Source organism: Nansenia antarctica (assembly GCF_963989245.1).
Source record: "Nansenia antarctica genome assembly, chromosome: 2".
NCBI classification, from domain to species: domain Eukaryota; kingdom Metazoa; phylum Chordata; class Actinopteri; order Argentiniformes; family Microstomatidae; genus Nansenia; species Nansenia antarctica.
In genome coordinates, this window is record NC_137675.1 from 10,511,135 (window position 1) to 10,516,134 (window position 5,000).

The window sequence follows — 5,000 nt, forward strand, 5'->3', positions numbered from 1 at the left end:
GCCCGCCTGTCTCAGACGGAGAGACATCGCCGTCAGAGGGAGGGGCGCTGTCTCTATTGCGGACGGAGTGGTCATCTGCTCGCCACCTGCCCGGAGAAGCCGGGAAACGAGAGGGCTCGCTAGTCTGCTTCCACAGACATTCCTGCGGCTCCGGCTATAGTGGGCGTTCCCCAGGTCTATTGGAACCTAGGGGAGGTTTTCAGTAAACAGCGGGCCAAGGAGCTACCCCCTCACAGGTCTTACGACTGCGCCATCGACTTCCTGCCGGGCGCCACGCCTCCTTGGGGGAGATTGTTTTCTCTCTCTGGACCTGAAACCCTGGCCATGAAAGTTTACATTGAGGAAGCACTCGCCGCGGGCCACATTCGTCCGTCCATCTCCCCGGCGGGTGCAGGGTTTTTCTTTGTGGCCAAGAAGGATGGGGGGCAGCGGCCGTGTATTGACTATAGGGGGTTAAACAACGTCACGGTAAAAAACAGATATCCCCTTCCGTTGATGACGACGGCCTTTGAGTCCTTGCAGGGGGCCCGGGTCTTCACTAAACTGGACTTACGGAACGCGTATAACTTAGTGAGGATCCGGGAGGGGGACGAGTGGAAAACAGCTTTTAACACCCCCAGAGGCCATTATGAGTACTTAGTAATGCCGTTCGGCCTTGCCAACGCGCCAGCGGTATTTCAAGTGCTAGTTAATGATGTCCTACGAGACCTCCTCGACCACTCGGTGTTCGTCTACCTCGACGACATTTACATTTTTTCCAAGGACCTAGCCCAACACCGAATACATGTGCGGCAGGTGCTCGAACGCCTTCTCCGTCACAAACTTTATGTTAAAGTAGAGAAGTGTGAGTTCCATGTTGACACAGTCTCCTTTCTGGGCTTCGTGGTGGACAAGGGGAATTTACTTATGGATCCCGGGAAGGTCAGGGCGGTGTTGGACTGGCCACGACCCTCCTCTCTCAAGCACTTGCAACGCTTTTTAGGATTCGCCAACTTTTATAGGAGGTTCATTCGCGGGTTTAGTGCCTTAGCGGCCCCGTTGACAGCCCTCACCCAGACTAGCCTACGCCCCTTTTCTTGGTCCCCGGAGGCTGAGACCGCTTTCACGGCATTAAAACAGCGCTTCACCTCAGCTCCCATCCTGGTTCACCCGGACCCGTCCCAACCGTTTGTAGTGGAGGTGGACGCTTCGGACATTGCGGTGGGGGCGGTTCTCTCACAAAGGTGTACTAAAGACAGTAAGACTCACCCCTGTGCCTTTTTTTCCCGTCGCCTGTCCGCAGCTGAGCGGAATTATGACGTGGGGAACCGGGAGCTGCTGCCGATCAAACTCGCGCTGGAGGAGTGGAGGCACTGGTTGGAGGGGTCCGTGCACCCTTTCCTCGTGTGGACGGATCACAAAAACCTGGCATACATCCAGGGAGCCAAGTGACTGAACTCTCGACAGGCCAGATGGGCCCTATTCTTCACCAGGTTCCAGTTTACGATCTCCTACAGGGCGGGCTCCAAGAACATCAAGCCCGACGCGCTGTCTAGGCAGTTCGATCCTGTGGACCTGGTGGAGAGTTCAGACTCCATCATCCTCACTGGCCTGGTCGTCGCCCCCGTTTCCTGGGGGATCGACAGGGTGATAAGGACGGTGTTGAGGCGGGAGCCCGACCCGGGCGGGGGTCCGCCGGGTAGGCTGTACGTGCCGAAGACTGCGCGTGCACGGCTGCTGCAGTGGGCACACGCGTCCTCCCTCACCAGCCATCCGGGGGCCACCAGGACATTGGACTTCATTCGGAGGAGGTTCTGGTGGCCCACAGCAGAGGGGGATACGCGGGCCTTTGTGGCAGCCTGTCCTCTATGCGCGCGCAGTAAGACCTCCCGGCAACGGCCGGAGGGACTCCTGCGCCCCCTGTCCATCCACAAACGTCCCTGGTCTCATATTTCACTGGACTTTATATCGGCCCTACCCCTATCTGACGGGTTCACCACCATACTGGTGGTGGTGGACCGGTTTTCCAAAGCAGCCCATTTTATTCCCCTTCCCAAACTCCCCTCGGCCCAAGAGACTGCGGATCTTATGGTCCAGCACGTGTTCCGAGTGCACGGACTACCTCTGGATATGGTGTCCAACCGGGGACCTCAATTCGCCTCCAGGTTCTGGAAAGCCTTCGCCACCAGCCTCGGCGCCTCCGTCAGCCTGTCCTCCGGGTTCCATCCTCAATCTAACGGGCAGACGGAGCGCGTCAACCAGGACCTGGAGGGCGTTTTGAGGTGTTATGTCTCCGGCAATCCGACGACTTGGAGTCGGCGGCTGGCGTGGGCTGAATACGCTCACAACACCCTCCTCTGCTCATCCACTGGTCTCTCCCCGTTCCAGTGCCAATACGGTTATCAGCCTCCCCTATTCCCCGAGCAGGAGGAGGAAGCAGCAGTCCCTTCGGTCCAAGCCCATGTCAGCCGCTGTCGCCGTACCTGGAGGCGGGTGAGGGCGGCGCTCATGCGAGCCTCGGACAGATCCCAACACCAGGCTAACCGCAGGCGCCGCCCAGCCCCGGTCTTCCGTCCTGGCCAGAGGGTCTGGCTCTCTACTCGTGATCTTCCCCTCCGGGTAGAGTCACGGAAGCTGGCTCCACGGTCCGTGGGTCCCTTTAAAGTGGTTCGGCGGGTCAATACCGTGACCTACAAACTCCAACTCCCACCTTCCATGCGGGTCCACCCCACTTTTCACGTCTCCCTACTTAAACCTGTGGTTTATTCCCCCATGGTTCCCCCACCCCGCCCCGCCCCCCCGCCCCGTCTCATCGATGGACAGCCTGCCTACACGGTGAACAGAATCATTGACTGCCGGAAGGTGGGGAGGGGTCTCCAATTTCTGGTGGACTGGGAGGGATATGGGCCTGAGGAGCGTACCTGGGTGGACCCGGGTGAACTTCTGGTGCCGTTCGTCGGGGGGGGGGGGGGGGGGGCACTGTTACGAGGGGGGTCAGCGAGGACCTGTCGCTGTTCCCAGGTATAGTGACTGTATATAGTGTTTGTTATTTTCATTGTGTTTGCATTATTCTTGCAATTTGTATCCTGTTGTTTTGTATCCGCTATTATTATTTACTCGTTACTCAGAGCCTTGCTTGCTCCCCTTTACTTTTGATTCTATATCCTTGTCCTGTTGTGACTGATTGCCTATCTCAGTAAAGAGACATTTATTTTATTACGGTCTCGACCTCCATTCATCTGAGCTGCACCGCACATGGGTCCAACACCATTCTACATCTAGAATTCTATACCAAAACGTAACATGCGTGTGCGTGTGTGTATAGGTGTGCGCGCGCATTTATGATTGTGTGAGCGTGCATATCACAACGTGCGTGTATTGTGACTGACTGGGTGTTTGAGTGACTGGATACGTGACGGACTGTCACATTAAAAGCCTGATTAACTGCCGTGCTTCCTAACGAGGAGTCTGACTGACAGACTGTCACTGCGCCCCCTCCGAGCTACAGGACAGGACGCGCCGCGAGCAGACGAGCCATTAGACCTCATCTATACTTAACAGGCTGGTTACATGATCCAATCACCTCACGACCGCTCAGTGAAAGGGCTACGAAACGTATACCCTTTAATTACACCACAGAGCCAGGTGGATTCGAGCCGAGCCGAGCTGAACCGGGCTGGCCGGGTGACAGTGTGTGTGTCTGCCAGGTGCTGAAACAAGGAAGGACACAGTGAGAGTAACAGAGGCCCAAGCCAACGCGGTATGGTTTGGGTTCGACCCCCTGTAGTGTGTGAAGCCTCAAATAGTCCCTGCATACTGTGTGTGTCTGTCTGTCTGTCTGTCTGTCTGTCTGTCTGTGGTGTGCATGAGTGTGTGTCTGTCTGTGTCTGTCCGTGTGTGTGCATGAGTGTCTGTGTGTGTGTGTGAGTGTGTGTGTGGTTGGTCAATGGCATGAGTCACCAGTTCTGGCGTTCCAGCTCACAGCCCCAAACTCCAGGACACGCTAGTCTAGGAGATCTGTCACAATTATATAATATAGCATGAGTCAGTAACATAAGTCAGTCCGTTTACAATCCTTTATCCTTCATCAGGATCTCCATTATCTGCCTGCTAATAGACGTCACCTATCTTCTGGACACAAACACATATTTGTAGACAAAAGAGTGTAACTAAACTCTGCCGCTCCGTTGACTTCAGCCTCGGGGGGGGGAGGGGGGGGCAACAGTGGGATTGGTTGGTGTGAACACAGAACTGAACACCTCACGCTGTGATTGGTCACAGAGCAGTAGTCAACCAGCCAACCAGAACCTGATCTGGCAGGGGGCTGTGCGTGTGTGTGTGGGGGGTGTGTGTCTGCGTGTGTTCTGTATGTGTGTGTGTCTGTGTGTGTGTGCCTGCTTGTGTGTGTGCCTGCTTGTGTGTGTGTGTGTGTGTGTACGTGTGTGTATGCATGTATGCGGTCTATGTGCAGGTGTGCGTGTGGACTCCAACTGGGCCAGCATGAAAACAGACTAGTCCACCACCGGCGCGGTTCTACCCAGGATGCAGCAGGGCGGCGAAGAGCCGGAGAAGCATTTCATGATGACAGCATGTCGGTTATGGAGAGCATGATTTACACGCCAGCGTGTTGTGTATGTCCGTTTGGCTGTTATGCCCTGATCGCACTGGACTGTGTACACCAAACAGCAACGACAACACAACTGAGTTATACAATTATTTATAACTGAGTTATTATTTATAAATCTATATAGAAGAAAGACCACATTTACTAGATATAAGTATAGCTATGGGAGCGGGGAGGCGTGATCAGAAAATCAACATTTTCCAGAGTGTGAGCGCAGACAGTATGACGGATGGGGAGAACCTCAGAGAGAAAGAGAGAGAGAGGGACAGGATGGGTGAGGGGTGAAGTCAGCAGGACAAACACTCACATACACATATATAAACGCAAACACGCACACACACACATCAAGAAGCAAAGTAAACACACACACACACACACATACATCAAGACACAAGGT

General features: G+C 54.9%; 1 protein-coding gene across 1 annotated transcript in view; it reads right to left on the bottom strand.

Annotated features, from left to right (window-relative positions):
- The window catches only part of LOC308151557 (disco-interacting protein 2 homolog C-like), a gene marked incomplete at both ends in the record, with an annotated part of 192,654 nt that overhangs the window by 93,983 nt on the left and 93,671 nt on the right, over window positions 1-5,000 (bottom strand).